Raw genomic sequence first — 17481 nt, 5'->3', positions numbered from 1 at the left:
CGGTATTTAATCTGTCCAAGGGCTAAATTATGAAAGACCGGAGTATCGATAAGCTTTGATGTTAACCATTCTGCTATTAATACTGGAGAAATAAATTAAATACACATACATTTATTATTCCTATATATACATTATCTTGCAAATTCTATCTCACCAGAGTCGCTAGCTATTTTTATATGCAACAATACTCAAACATTTGACTATGATCCATTTTTGCTGTTGGCAATTCAGAAGTGAGATCCACTCATGCAGACGACCTTCAGCATGCACAACCTGAAAGCCCTGTTTAATTATGATAGAAGAGAGAACTAAACATTCAAACATCTGCTTATAGGCCTGTGGCTATTTATTAAGCTAATTTTATTTATTTTTTATTTCGAATTTGGCTTCTAAGGATTATAGCCGTGTTACTTCTTTCCATTCAAATGCCATCTTTACTGTTGCTAAATTATGGGACATGTTTGATAATAAATAATTGAAAACACCATCCACACAAGAGACACTGTTCCACCAGGCTGAAATGTGTGCACACACTCCAAAACGGACAAGCTAATTACATTTTCAGATTCGGATGTATGTTCAAACGATGAAATACACACAAAATATGTCAAAAGCGTCGGCTTGGAGAGTATTCACTCAAACAGAGTTTATGTCTTAATTCGAGAAAAAATCCAATGTGTATAAATATATTGTCTTAAAGTGACAGACATTAAATGCAAAGCAAAATGCAAAGAGAAAATCCCTCTTAATCTGAATATGTCAAATGTCAAACCAGATGCTGTGGATGAGAGCAGAACAGCAAGACCCAATCTGTCTTGTGGCATCAAAAATGCAAAACATTCACATGCTCAAAAAATCAACAATCACTTCACAGACAGCAGAGACACACGCCATTCAGACCAGCACTGACTACAAGCCCCCACCACAGGCCTGTGATAATGACACATTCCTCCCGGATACACTCAACCACTTTTATTCATGGTTTGACATGCAGAATGACACTCCTGCACAAAAACCTGTTCTTTCTGTCTCCAGCCAGTGGAAGGAAGTCCCTATCTGGGATTAACCCACACAAGGCTGTGGGTCCTGACAACATATCTGGCCATGTACTGAAAGACTGTGCTGCACATCTGACAGATGTCCTAATCTTTAACACCTTGCTGAGCCAGAAAGTAGTCCTCACATGTTTCAAATCCACAGCAATCAGAGCGGTATCAAATAAATCACCTGTGTCCTGTCTAAACGACTACTGTCCAATATCAGTAACTCCAATCATGATGAAGTGCTTTAAGAGGTTAGTCATGCACAACATCAAAACCAGCCTCCTCAACACACTCGATCTGCTCCAGTTTGAATACCCTCCAAACAGCTCTACAGACGAAGCAAGTTCCTCCACCTTTTACCTGGCTGTTACCCATCTAGAAAATAAACATTCCTATGTTAGAATGCTGTTCACTGACTTCAGCTCAACATTCAACACAATAATCCCACAACAGCTCATTTATAAACTAAACCTGCTTTAAAAACCTCCATCCGTAATTGGATCCTGGACTTTCTAACTGGAAGACCTCAGTCAGTCCGTGTTGGCCACAACACCTCGAGCACAACCACACTGAGCACAGGTGTCCCACAAGGCTGTGTGCTCAGCCCGCTGCTCTTCACGCTGCTGACCCATGACAGCACTGCCAAGTTCAGCTCCAACCACATCATACCACAACTGTGGTAGGTCTCATCAGCAACAATGATGAAATGCACTACAGAGAGGAAGTTGCACAGCTGGCTGAATGGTTTGGCACTAACAACCTGTCCCTCAATGTGAGTAAAAAAAGGAGGTTGTGATGGACTTCAGGAGAAACTCTGTTGACCGCCCCCACTGACCATCGACAGCTTAACTGTGGAGAGAGTCAGCAGCACTAAATTCCTGGGGTTGCACATCACAGAAGATCTCACTTGGACCACCAACACCTTGTCACTCTCCGAGAAGGCACAACAGCGCCTACAGACCGCAAGACCCTTTTTCCCCCAGGCTATGAGAGCCCTGAACTCAAATCGCCCTGCCCTCCTCTGAAATCCCCTACCTCCTGAAACATGGACCATCTCACCCTAAACCCCCCAACCTTACCACATCACTGAAAATTTACCTGAAACTCTTTCACGAGTTCATGCTTACATATAATTAGCTGAGGTATGGATATGTGTATTTGGCGTGCTGTCCAGGGAAGGGCTTCTAGCTCGGGAATGGCCCGGACCTAGAGTACCCCCCCTTCCCCGTCTAGTAGTAAAGTGAACTTGAAGTGAGAAGATGGGGTGGAGGAGGGATGCTGATAAACCATCAGAGGATAGAGGTAAGTCAGCGGTATTTGCAGTATACTGTGGTACTGATCAGTAGTGTAGCCAGAAAAGAGACTCTGGGTGTGCATATGAAAATCTGGTTGTGCCACATTTATTGTCAGATTACTGTGCAAAATTATGGGATAGTATTTTTGTCACACTGCTTCCGTCCAACCATACTCCTAGTGGTAATTTGCAGGTCGTGTCAAAATGTAGTTAATTGTTAAATGTAATAATTTTCTTCCAAATATGATAATTTTGAACTTCTGGTACGATACTTGGACATTTCCAATCTGGCAACACTGTCTGTTGATGTTGGGCCCGGGGAGGGAGAAACATCCTCATCAGGTGTAACGTTAGGCCTTGTGTCCGGCTATCCATCAAGCCGAGGTTTTTTGCTAAAAAAAAAATAAGAAAGGAGCTCTGCGACATATTGCTAGCTAGCAATGTGCAATCAAAAATTATCTGTTTATATCATAGACGGTTTATATGCGCGGCAAAGATCTCTGGGGAGCTGCTGGGGTCACAGTCAGCTGCTGTTTGCTGATTGGTTGGCAGTCCGAATGTCGGCAGATATATTTTAACAAAATTAATTTAAAATATAAATTACATTTTAAAATTTTTAGCATTAATGCACCATGTATTGGATTCTTATTTCTGTGCCCCTGAGAGTATGATTTAGAATGTTTAGTGGCATCACAGAACTGCCAGATTCAAACAGCTTTCGCGCGTTGGCTGGCACTGAGCCAGAGACGGACGCGCTCAGCGCTTGTCATATATCACAATTAATATGCAGTGTTTTTAACCACATAATGTTTTTTTATTTTTCATACATTTAAATATACATAATCACTAGTAAAACAATGCATTGGTAGTTTGTAAAATACACACTGATGTCTATGGAAGCAGCAAAAACTATCTAATCAAATGTAATTTGCCGACGTGTTTTATTCATATAGTTTACTCTATTCTTCGTCCAGTTCAACAGCCACTTACTTTCATGTATTTCGGGAGAAACTGGGGAATTAAAGTGCTGTACGTTAAATCCGGCTGACAGGACTTTGAACTGCAGCGCTCATATCTTTATAGATTAAGATAATTTAGGTTTTTAAACGAAGAATCGGAATATCAGATAGTTGAAATGGTAAGCAAGTTTGTGTATATATTTTAATAAAAAATGAAAAACTAAATAAAACGAATAGCGATACATCTGTTAGTTATTGTGGCTGCGGTGTGTCACGTGACAATCATGACACGTCGCCATGGAAACAAGAGGTCAGTTAAAATATTTGAACTTACGCGTGAAAGGGTTGATTTAAAAAATATATATATATTCTAAGTAAACAACAATAGCCCAAGTTTAGTAAACATTTTTTATTGAGACTATAAAAAATAATTCTGCATCTATTTTTAGGTGTGCCAGCTGCCCCTGTGGGTGGCACAGGCACACCCTGGCACACCCGTGGCTACGCCACTGGTACTGATTACTTGATTGTGGTCCACTGTATTGATTAGGCTAAGTATCTGACGTGCTCCTCCCAAACCTTGACAAGAAAACATCATTTTGTGGGTGTGTGTGTGCAATTTGAAGTGTGCTACACACAGGTGAGTGGGCCTGTACAGAGACTCAGTAATATATGTATGTTTGCATGCTCATGCACTACAACTCATCTTGCACTGCTTGACCTACGTTTCTCTTTGCACATGTACTTTACTATGTGAAGCAGTATATACATAGTATATTTATAGTCAAAATCTCTCAGTAAGTTAGTTGTGCATAGGTTTATACTGTCTTACTTAATTGTTGTATGTCTGTATTTATGTAGCATCGTGGTCCTGTGAGGCACAACATTTCATTCCACTGTATGTCCTGACATATGTAGCGGAGTGACAATAAAGCTTTATTTGACTTGACTTGAAATAAATAACGTTATAGCTTTAAAACCCTTTCGAGTCGATTAACGCGGATACGCGTTTTGAGTCATTTTCTCCTGATAACCCCGAAAAGACCTTAAATTACACTTTCAGTTTTAATCGTACAGATAAGAGCAATACATCAATCGAATCTGTAAAGGGTCTACTTTTTTTTGGATACAGACATAATAACAACAAAACTTTGTGCACTTATAAAATAAAGATAACAAACAAGGTGTGCTGTCTGCAGCCTTTGTCTGCGCTTATCTTCATTTACAAACAAGTCATTAAAATGAACTGTAACTCCGTGAATACTCAACGAAAATACATGGGGGAGATATCTATAGAAAGCTTGACATGTCTATATTTAAACTACAAGTGCCGCCGAAAACAGATATTCTGTGATAAAGTAATCCATATGAAAACAACGCGATGTCTGTTTTTCAAGTCTCCCTTCATTATATCTAATGTGACCACGCCCCCGCGCCGAACGCGCTATTCAGATTCAAACTGAAGCGCGCGGCTTGAATACGCCCATAACAGAAGAAAAAGCAGCAAGCCTGTTCTTCAAGTGTTTATTTTACTGTTTGCTTCGCGATGAGAGGAATAAGACATAATTCACCCCAAAAAGATGTCATGTGGTTGAGGATTTGAGAAATGGATTTCCTCAGAAAAAAAGAATGCAGCACTTTATTCAGCAGAGATCATAAACATGAGTAAGTCTCTTTTTATTTATTTATATACTTGTACTAGTTTTCACATAACGTGTAAACATTTTACTAGTTAGACTTTTTCCAAATACTTTTTCCAAACTATAATTCCTGACTAAATGTATAGTAATCAAGTGAAACATTATGAAGTTTCAATAACAATATACAATACTATACCATTCAAAAGCTTGATGTAAATAATATAAATGTAACAAATAGATAAAATAGATAAAAACATGCTTTTCTTTCAATTTATTCCCCCTAAAAACCCAGAAAAATATTCTCAGCTCTTTTCAACATTAATAATAATGATAATAATAATAACAATAAATGTTTTTTTTTGTAGAAAATAAGATTGTTAAAAGGATTCTGAAGGATTGTGTGACTGGAGTAAGGATGCCAAACAATTTGTTTGAAAGTCAGCTTTGATTGTTTCTAATAAACTGTTTAACTGCTCCCCCAAGTGGATATTAAATTATGTTGTGGGATAATTAAATATATTGTAAATAAACTACAAACATAAAATTATATAGATTTATTTTGTTCTTGCATTCTTTCTTGTAACTCCTCACTCACAGTGGCACAGATGACTGAATGGCTCATTATGCAGCTCATTATGCAGGCCTTTGTCTTCTCAGGTGTAAATCACAATGATATTCATGGTAGTTGACGCCTACTCGCATATGACTTTTACAAACAAAAAGTGTCTTAGAAAATTTAAATCAATATATTGTTCTCTGTGAGTGAGTAAACAAGATGATTTTCACATCATTTAGAAAGAAAAATTCTAGGCTACAAGCTCCAGTTCTCAAAAATCCCGGGAACCATTGTTCTCTATGTGTTTTATGGCCTTATTCAAGTGTTTTAACATTTTTAGTTTTTCACTAACCACGCATAATATTTTTTTCTCAAAAACACAATCATGTACATACATGCATTTCTTATATTATTATAGCCCAGTTTGTGCTGATTACAGTGAGATTAGACTTTACCCATTTAGATATTTATAAGAAACTGAAAAAAGCACAAATGTCAGGGCATGACAAAACTTCTCCAGGCCCCAAAAATACCCTTAGACTCCAGAGGGTTAATAAGCATCAATCTATATGGCGGGCCATACTGATTGGGACACCATGCTAGAGACTGAGACCTAGAGGAAGCAGAGACAAAAATCACAGACAGAGCATTCACAACCCCGGGACAAAGGCAGAAAACATACACACACACACAAATCATCATTGGGTTCACTGACTGAGACTGGACCAGCAGACTGGACAGGGTGACAGTTCATCACCAGGATAACTGACTGAAGTTGGAAAGGTGGACAGTTTAAAATCTGATGCATTTATAGTCTCTGGGCTCAGAACAGACATGGGTAAGAACATTGACAGTCCATTTTAAATGACCCTTTACCCACAGAACATGATGGCACTTCTGGACCATGTTCACATATGGCTTCCTTTTGCATAATAGAGCTTTAGTTGGCATCTGCAGACAGGGGCGCTGGACTGGGGGTAAAAACAGTTATGATTACCAGGGCCCCAAAGGAAGAGAGGGCCCTTGAAAAGTCTGGAATATATATTTTCAAGGGGAGCCCATTAGGACTGCCTATGTATAGGGCCCGGGATCTTGTGCAGCGCCCCTGTCTGCAGATGACACGATGGATTGTGGTTTCTGGAAGTATTTCTGGGCCCATTTAGTAATGTCAATGACAGAATCATGCTGATGAGGGATGTAGTGTTTATTCTCATTTCACCAAACCACATATGCAATCACTTTCTCTCACTTACTTCACATGTATAAATAGGAAGCAGTAAACAAAGTACATAATTTCTGTTCTTACCAGGGACTCTTTCTGGAGTCATCTGTTGATGATGATTCATAATAAGCAAATAGATAATCTCTGTAACATCATCAAGGTCAATCTGTCAACATTACGACACACCCATTAAACAAAACTCTTATGTTTGAGATAAACCATCCTTCTTAACCTGGATTCAAACTGGATTCAAAATGCAAAATCACCTATTTATTTCTTGGTCACTGATGTTTTAATAGATTTTTAGTCTCTTTCTCAATAAAACATAATACACTGAAATATTTTGTCAGTGTTTACTCAAATAATCAAATCTATATTTATCAAACCTAAAGGCTAATGGAGCGTCATCTAGAGCAAAATACAACACAATAAATCCAGTTGCAAGCAGCAAAAGAGAAGTCAAGCACAAATGGCACCAAGCATTAAAACAACCACAACAATGAGTAATTAAAGACATTTTATGGTGATTTGACTCAAACTGAAAAATAATCAACTCAATCATCAGTCATTTGATTTAAGATTATCACTTGTGATCAAATCGATGTGGTGTGTTCAGTGTGAGGTCACAATGGCACACGTAAAGTTTTGAAGAGATACAGCCTAATTTAAATTAAAACCATTTCCTCTACCAACTTGAAATCCAAGTTGTTGTTTTTTTTTTTGCCAGCATGGTCTGAAGATGATCTGGGTGAAATTACCTTAAAATCAGACCAACAGTCTAGAACTGTACCTGTACACGTACCTGGGTGCACTTTTTAGCAAAACACTAAATACATACCAATAAGTACATATCACTACAGTTTCCAAAAGAAATGAACACTTGAGGCAGTAAAACACCTTTTACTCCTTTTGATTGATAAAAGCATAATTTTCGCACAATTACTTGAATAGAATATCATGTTACAACTTCGAAACAATATTAATATGTTGGGAGATTTGAAAACTGATGATTTTGAACGCATTGCACATATCTAGCTTCATATCTATGAGTTTTTAAAGATGGTAGGTTTGTTCGGTAGGTCACAGGCAATCATGGCGATAGACTTATGTGGCGAGGAGCTCTGGAATCCTGTGTAACCACGGTTCGATAAAGCAAAACACTATCAGGTAGGTTTAGTGTATGGCATATTTCCAACATTGGAATTCTGAACCGCAGCAATACATACCTGTAACAATGTAATAAAAACACACCAATACGTACCTACATATATCTATGTTCACATATATTCACATTTAATTTAACCTGTGTTTTAGCACCACTCAGAGGACATTTCTCTTTGAAACTGCAGCAAAACGTGCAGTAAGGTACGTTAAACAGTGGTACGTGTTTTAATGAGACCTGGTTGAGCACTTGATACAATACAGTTTGTGTTAAAGCAGCTTTACAGTGTTAAACGGAAATATATCAACAATGCAAAAAGTGACTTCAGTTGTGTTTAATAACTGTGAGGATCATCAATTATGGAATGAGTTCAATTCATCTATAAATAAGCTCTGGAGAAAACAGTGATGACATAATCATCATCATACACTGAAGCATTACTGTCCTCCAGCTGTTTATTTAATACTATATAAAATAAACAGTACTAAAGTGTACCTTTTGAAAGGGTACCACCTTTTGCAATAGGCATTTAATAGTTTTATAACTGTTAGTATTATACAGTATCATACAGTTGTTTTAGATATTATTGTTAATGAGACATCATGTGTTCATCTAATAATTTGCACAGACAAACATAATGACACTCCAGATGAACGTAAAGGAATGCTTTAGCAGCATAATTTAGGGTAAGTTTACAGTATGTCATCAGATATTTGTGCATTCAGAGTCGTTGTCTAAAAACAGTTGGGGAAGTATAGAAAAGCAGAACAGATTTTTGCAGCTGGAAAACCAGTTAAGCCATCAGATAATCAGCAGACATGCTCACGATAAACAGTTTTTTGAACTATAATCTAATTTATAAGTTTTAAAAGTTTTACCACAGATCCCGTGGCCAATATCTGAGGAAATGTGATATAAACATTTCGATGGAATTCATGCAATGTTGATGGTATTGGCAAGGAAAGAATTAACTAAAACATGACCTATGGATATTCCAAGACATAATGCAATGATTTGATGAAATAAAAATGCAATGATTTGATGAAATTAAAACTGTATCTGTTAAGTATTAAATAAAAATTAAGAAAAGGCTGAGTAAAGCTGGTTTCACTTCCCATGCCATTTTTAATGTCAAACTGATTTCCAGGTTCCAGTTTCTGAATCTCCAGTTTTAGCAAGTAATTGTAAGTTAATTGCACTTGTGTTATAATCCAACCTTGCACATGTGGATAAAAGGAAATCTATACCAAAATATTTTATTAATTTTGTTAACAACTGTTTATTTATTTATTTATTTCTGAGAACAGTAATATAAAACAAAAAGCAGCTGTGCAAATTTAGAACCCATCCCACTCCTGGTAGACTTAAAAAATATTGAAGTCCCCAAAAGTCATTTATGAAAAAAATGGCTTGGTGTCATATCTCAGTACCCAACAAATATGATCGTTCCTGTTAGAGCTGAGTCCAAAAAGGTGAGAGAGAGGGACACTCCCAAAAAAAACAAAATAATTTAATCATGCCTAAAGAGGGTTTATTGTTCTTAGGCACAGGGATGATGACAGATTTTTTTGAATGAGGTGGGAACCACCGATGTAGCAAGAGACTCATTAAAAATGGATGTAAACAAACCAGTGAGCTGATCAGCACAGGACCGCAGAACACGGCCAGAAATCCCATCAGGTCCAGCTGCTTTCCTTACATTCACTCGCTTGTTCATAGATTGGATTGCTGACTCCAGCTCCTGAAGAGTGATCGGCTCAGCTAGACAATCCAAATCTGCATCTGACAGCCCTGGTAAATCAAGGTTGGACACAAAAGATGCAATGGAGTCAGGGTCAACATCAGCAGAAGAGGTATAAAGGTTAGAATAAAAAGAGTGGAAGGCGATATTAATATCTTTTGGGTCTGTCGTAATGAGCCCATATTGGGATTTCACTGCTGAGATATTAGAAAACATTTCACTGTTGCATCAATCTAAGAGCTAAAAGGTGGCTTGGTCCACTGCCTTGAAAATAGTAATACTGCCTGGATCTTTGAATCAGGAATTCTGTCCTGGATCTAAGTAATGAATTGAGTTCGGACCTAACCGCCATGATTTTGCTGAGTGTATTGTCTGAGAAACTACGTTGATTACCCCTAGTCAGATTCTGGAGCTGTGATTCCAGTTCAACTATCTTTTTGTGTCTGTTTAGGTAAAATTTCCAGATACCTGAAGGTCCCACATTCATACATAATACGCAAGTATAAAAACATGGGAATGTATAACCATCATACCACTCAGGTAGGAGATCTGGAGTCCCAGAGAGGAAATTTTTTTGGTGCAAAATGTGTGAATCATCCCCAAGACAACAGCAAAAGTCCTTCTGAAGATGCTGGCTGAAACTGGTAAGACAGTGTCATTATCTACAGTAAATCGAGTCCTGTACCAAAATGAGCTGAAAGGTTACTCTGGGAAGAGAAAGCCATTACTTCAAAACCACCATAAAAAGGCCAGACTACAGTTTGCAACTACACATGGGGACAAAAATCTGGAGATATATAATGTTGTGGGGCTGCTTTGCTGCAGAAGTGACTGGTGCACTTCACAAAATAGATGGCATCATGAGAAAAAGAAATGATGTGAATATATTAAAGCAACATCTGAAGACATCAACCAGGAAGTTAAATCTTGGACACAAATGGGTCTTCCAACTGGACAATGACCGCAAGCATACCTCCAAATTAGTAACAAAGTGGCTTAAAGGGTTAGTTCACCCAAATATTAAAATTATGTCATTAATGACTCACCCTCATATCGTTCCAAACCCGTGAGACCTCCGTTCATCTTCAGAACACAGTTTAAGATATTTTAGATTTAGTCCGAGAGCTTTCTGTCCCTCCATTGAAAATGTATGTACGGTATACTGTCCATGTTATTAAAATTGGGTCATAGCTATATAAGGCTCAACTGGGGTTCAGATTTGGGGATTCTGGTTTACTTAAGGCTGAAATAACAATGGCACCAATAATAAAACCTGTTTTGGCCCAGTTCAGGGCCAGCTAAGGCTGATTAACTGGCTGAGATTCGGGCCGGTTATGGCCCATGTGTGGCCCGAGTCTTTAGTCCAGTTCTGGGCCACTCCAGGGCCATTTTTTTGCGGCACTTGGGCCAAGGGAAAAGTCATTGTGTGGCCATGACTTGGGCCAGAAGACATTTGCTATTTGGGATCTCACTGATTAAGTGAATATTAAGTGGAGACATGTAGATGTTAAGAGGCTGGTTTTGAATTTAGGAGCCTGATTGCCTCGAGGAAGAAACTACCATCAGGCTACGGAAGCTCTTACCGGATGGCAGCAAAGTGAAAAGATGGTTAATGGGGTGGATGGAGTCCTTGATGATTTTAACAGCTCTGGTTTTTCAGAATTTGAGGTAGAAGTGTCAGACATGGTTGTACCCAGTTGAGGTGGGATGCAGGGGTTTCCCAGCCCAGTCAGCCTGGAAGCTGATGACAGACTTTGGTCGGAGAGGGACTGAGAGAAAGAAGGCAGTGTGAAGACTGGGGGTGGCAGCAGAGAGAGACTCTTGATGGATTTAGAGCAGGAGTGAGGAGTTCAGCTGGCTGCCAGGAGGAAATGAACAGCCACTGCTGATCCACCAACAGAAGAGTGTTATGGTTAAGGGCTGAAACCCTTGGTAACCATCTGATGACACAACCTCCTGGCTAAAGACTCCAGTCATTGTAAAATGACTGAAGGAGACGCATTCAAAGATGTATGTTACCACTCTTACTAAATACATTAGCTCATTAATTAAGACTCCAAGAAATGGATGTTTCATATTCAAAGTGTGCACTGTTGGGAAAACCAGTACTCAAATGTGCAAAAAAGAAGAAAATAAAAAGGTACATGCAAACAGAATCACACTTTACATCAGGTTCATCATTCCTGATACTGCAGAGTTTAGTTTCAACTCTAATAAACAAACCTGAATCGACTAATTTGAACCTTTTAGCTTTGTTGGATCTAACTTAAACTAAACAACATATTTATTGTACCTAGAAAACGATTCAACCCGGCGCTCCAGTGAGATAAGAACTTGTAGTATGTGCTCTGGGAATGGGGAAGCAATAAAGAATGAAAAATACACAGGTCCCAGGCACTCAAAAAGAATTCAGGTGGAGAAGGTAAAAGTTAAGAAGCCTTTATTGTGGTATGGCCAATATCAAAATTAAAATGCCGACATGTTTCGACCGCAATGGTCTTCCTCAGGGCAAGGTGATAATCACAATTGGTGTGCTCACACATAAAAACACTCCAAACCACTCCCATCATCAATAAGCAATTAGTGGACTAATTAAGTTCAATATCAAGATACGGGTAATCAGGTGTATGAGATCAGGACCTAAAAAGTAAAAGACAAAAAAGGGACAATGCAAAAAGAACAAAAAATATAATATTAACATACATACACATAAATACATACACGTATACATACATGCAAACAAATACCTACATATAGGAATATAAAAGTAACACAAAACAAAGATAAATGTAGTAAATACAAATTAAATGTATACCCCAAACTATATCATAAAAAACATTTGAACTCTATATCCTCATTCAAACCTGGGAAATTAAGTGCATCCAAACGATGGATCCAAAATGACTCACGTTGGCTCAATTTACGAATCCTATCACCACCTCTACTTAAAGCTCTAACATGTTCTAAAACCTCAATTTTTAGTAGAGAATCATTTTTGTTATGTTTATGTAAGAAATGTGTGGCCATATGGTAGTCTGGATTATTGGTACGAATAGCATACTTATGTTCAGCTAATCGATCACGCAGACCTCTCTTGGTTCTGCCTACATAAAATACATTCTTACATGGGCAAGATAAACGATATATAATGAAGGTTGTGTTGCAGTTAATAAAATCTCTGATTTTGTATATTTATTGGATTTAAAATCCACAAAGTTTTTAGATGGGATAATGTTACTGCAATGAGGACAATTCATACATCGATATAAACCAATGGGTCTCTTGAGCCAATTTTCTTTTTTCTCAGGAGGAAGATAACGTACTCGGTTACTAACGTAACCTCGGTTCCCTGAGATGAGGGAACGAGTACTGCGTAAGCTAGTTTACGCTATGGGAAAAGGTCCCCTTTTCTCGAGAATATGAAGCCAAAAATTATCCTTAATTTTTAATAATGTAAAACGTAGTGCTGCAGCACAGCAGACCTAAGCGAAGCGGCTCGCGCGCTTATTGGCTGTGCTGTGGCAACTGCAGCAACCTATGGTGAGGCGGCGGAGAGGAACGAACCAATGGGGGCGCTTCGCGCCCATTGGACGTCAGAGCGCGCCAAAATAGGCGTGGCTGGAACTATATAAGCCGCCGTTTTGCCATAGGGATCAGGTTTTAAATCGACTGAAGCGATCACCCGATCCGAGCACATAGCACGGCAGGTTACGCAGTACTCGTTCCCTCATCTCAGGGAACCGAGGTTACGTTAGTAACCAAGTACGTTCCCTTTTTAGAGAGTACTCTCGTACTGCGTAAGCTAGCTTACGCTATGGGAACACAATGTAAAACGCCGTGCGTGCTCGGGAACTTCGACCTGTCACAGCCCGAGGCGAGAGCCCGGGGCTTCATAGCAGGAGAAATCCCAGTCCCAACAGCCAACCTTAGTGAGCTTTATATAGGGAACGAAAAAAGGGGGACGTGATAAGGCTTAGCACGTCTATATAGAAAGAACCCTGGCCTGCAGGACAGGGACTTGCAGATTATAGAATCTAATAAATGTGGACGGAGAGGCCCAGCCTGCCACCGCACAGATATCATCCAGTGGTATCCCGCAGGACCACGCCCATGATGAGGCCATACCTCGGGTGGAATGGGCTCTGATGCCGAACGGGCAGCGAAGGCCCTTAGATTTGTAAGCCAGCGAGATAGTGTCTACTATCCATCGCGATAGGCTTTGCTTCGTGGTGGCGAGACCTCGGGTGCGCCCACCAAAGCATATGAAGAGCTGGTCCGACCTCCTGAATGAGGCGGAGCGCGCAATATAGGTTTTGAGAGCCCTGACGGGGCAGATGAAGCTCGTGTTGCTTTCGTCGCTTTGCGAGGAAAGGGCTGACAGCGAGATGACCTGTGCTCTGAACGGTGTTGAGAGCACCTTGGGGACATAGCCATGTCTTGGTCTGAGAATGACTCTGGAGTCATTAGGCCCAAATTCGAGACAGTCAGCGCTTACAGATAGCGCATGTAAATCTCCCACTCGCTTGACTGAGGCCAGAGCCAGTAGAAAAGCGGTTTTGAACGAAAGAAGCTTCATGTCGACAGACTGAAGCGGTTCAAAAGGGGGGCCCTTTAAGGCCTCTAGGACCGTAGACAGGTCCCAGGAAGGGATTGAAGGGGGTCGGGGAGGGTTCATCCGACGAGCTCCCTTAAGGAAACGAATGACCAGTTCGTTTTTTCCCAGTGATAGGCCGGCCACCGGAGCATGAGAAGCTGCAATGGCTGCCACATACACTTTGAGCGTAGACGGGGATCTGCCCGCATCTAAACGCTCCTGTAGGAAGGAGAGTATCTCCGTCACGTCACATAAGTGAGGGTCTAGGTTCCGTGTCCCGCACCAGGTGGAGAACACTGACCATTTCTGCATGTAAAGGCACCTGGTTGAGGGCGCTCTGGCTTCCGTAATGGTCTTTAACACTCCCTCAGGGAGGTTCCCGGGTACCCGTTGAGGGGCCATACATGAAGGGCCCAAAGTTTTGGGTGGGGATGCCAGAGCGCGCCCTTCAGCTGCGTGAGGAGATCTTTCCGCAGCGGTATTGGCCATGGGGCTGTACTGGACAGCTGCATCAGCTCGGAGAACCAAGGTTGGGTCGTCCAGAGTGGGGCTACTAGCAGCATAGCACATCTGTTCTTCCTGACCCGATCGATGACCTGCGGTAGAATCGCGACCAGTGGGAAGGCACAAAGCGGGCGTCTGGGCCAATCGAGGGCCAGCGCGTCCCTGCTCTTTGAAAAATATATTGGGCAATGAGCGTTGTCTTCTGAGGCGAAGAGGTCGACCTCTGCCCTGCCGAAGATGCTCCACATCAACTGAACCGTTTGTGGGTGAAGAGACCATTCCCCAGGGGGAGCATTCGCCCTGGAAAGCATGTCCGGGCCCCGGTTCAGGATGCCAGGTACATGCGCTGCCTTTAGCGAGCGCAGGTTGTAATGTGCCCATGTCAGAAGACGTTCGGTCAGGGTGTGCAAGGTTTTTGACCTGACACCACCCTGGCGATTTATGTAGGCCACCACTGACATGTTGTCTGATCTGACCAGAACGTGGTGGCCCTTTAAAAATGGGAGGAAAGCTTTCAGGGATAGTTCGACCGCTATCATCTCCAGACAGTTTATGTGTAACAGTCGCTCCGGGCTCGACCAGAGGCCGGAGGCAGACCTGCCCTCGTACAGGGCGCCCCAACCGAGGTTGGATGCATCTGTCGAGACTACTTTCCATTTCGAGACAGCGCCCGTGCTTACGCCTAACTGATACCAGTTGGCAATTTTCCAAGGGGCCAGAGCTGTGATGCAGCCGTGGGTCACCTTGATGTGCGCGCGGCCGGAAATCCAGGTGCGCGCTGGAACACGGTCTCTCAGCCAGCGTTGTAGTGGGCGCATGCGCAGCAGGCCCAGTTTGAGAACCGCAGAGGCTGATGCCATCAGACCTAGCATTTCTTGAAATCGTTTGAGCGGGTAAAGAGACCCGGCTTTGAACGACACGGCTAGATGCTGAATAGTGAGAGCGCGCTGTGACGTCAGACGCGCTGTACATGTCCCAGAGTCTATGTCTATCCCCAAAAAGGAAATCCTCTGGCTGGGAGACAGAGCGCTCTTGACAGTGTTGATCGTGAGACCCAGGCATTCTAAATGGCTGATGATCCAGGATCTGTGTGTCGTCAGTAGTTCCTCGGAATGGGCTAAAACTAGCCAGTCGTCGAGGTAGTTCAATACTCGCACTCCCCGCATTCTCAGGGGTGCGAGAGCGGCATCCATGCACCGTGTAAACGTATGGGGCGCTACGGAGAGGCCGAATGGAAGAACCATGTACTGATAAGTCTGCCCCTCGAAGGCGAATCTCAAGAATGGCCTGTGATGAGGTGCTATTTGAATGTGAAAGTAAGCGTCTTTCAGATCCACTGAGAAAAACCAATCCCTCGGGCGAATTTGCGCGAGTATTTGTTTGGTAGTTAACATTTTGAACGATCGCGTCATAAGCGCTTTGTTCAAACGTCTGAGATCTAGGATGGGTCTGAGACCGCCATCCTTTTTTGGTACGAGGAAGTAGCGGCTGTAAAAGCCTGACTCGCGCTGCGCAGGGGGGACAGTTTCTATCGCCCCTTTTGCAAGAAGGTTTATCAGTTCGGCGCGAAGGACGTGTGTCATTTCGCTTTTCACTTTCGTTTCGACCACGGCGCGAAAGCGCGGCGGTCTGCGAGCGAACTGGAGCGAGTAACCTCGTTTTATTATATTCAAAACCCAATTTGATATGCCGGGGATGGCCTGCCATGCAGCGGCTCGTGCGGCTATGGGTTGAATGTGCTTCGGGCACTGGCCGCCTGTTATGAGGGGACCAGTAGCTCGAGTATGCTGTGCTTGGGACACTATGGTGACTGCGCTTATTTGTAGGGTTGCGCACTGAGAAGTGGGCACGCGCGCTACATTTAGAGCACCTCCGGCGCGAGCGGGAAGGTGGGCATGAAAGGAGACCCGAGTGTGTTTTTGTGACACTTGGGGGAGTGTGTATACATGTAGGGGTGCGTACTGTGTAGTGGGCACACTGCCTACATAGAAAAAGCTCTTTTTGTGCTTTATTGAGGTCGCCGTGAAAGCGGCGTTTGTGTGCAGGCGTGCGTGCATTGTAACAGGCTCGTTTACTGCAGTATAGACATCTCCAACCGCCTTTAGTGAGGGGATTGGAGGAAGTATGTGAGGTTTCTTGTGTGGTGGTCCGGCCGCAGCGGGACTTAACCACGGTCTTTTCAGCACGAAGGTCAGGAGGGCTTCGGAGGCTCGGGGTTCAGCACAATCCTGGGCCGAGGTCCCCGTCTCTCTGGCGGTTTGCGGCTCGTAGAGCGAGAGCGGTGCTGGGTTTTGGTCGCTGGGCGAGACTGTAAGTCTGGCTGCGATGGCTTCGAGGTCTGAGGGGGCGGCGCATTTCTACGGCGTCCCGCAGCAGAGCTAGAGCGTTTCGGCAGGAAGTGTCTCATTGCTTGTGACGTCTTCTGAGCCTCAGTGAAGCGTTCAGCGAAACCCTTAACCGACTGGCCAAAGAGGCCGGAAGGAGAGATAGGAGAGTCAAGAAAGGCGGATTTGTCGGCGTCTTTCATCTCCGTGAGCGTGAGCCAGAGGTGTCGCTCTAAAACAGCGAGGCTTGCCATGCTTCGGCCGATCGCTTGTGCTGTGGTCTTTGTCGCACGCAGGGCTAGATCAGTAGCGCTGCGGAGATCTTTAAAATCATAGGTATCTGGGGCAGACTCGTCCAGGTTACGGAGAAGTCTGGTCTGAAAAACCTGAAGCACAGCCATGGTGTGTAGAGCCGAAGCAGCTTGACCAGCGGAGGTGTATG

The sequence above is a fragment of the Carassius carassius genome, chromosome 36 (assembly GCF_963082965.1).
Source record: "Carassius carassius chromosome 36, fCarCar2.1, whole genome shotgun sequence".
NCBI classification, from domain to species: Eukaryota; Metazoa; Chordata; class Actinopteri; order Cypriniformes; family Cyprinidae; genus Carassius; species Carassius carassius.
This window is presented reverse-complemented; position numbering follows the sequence as displayed.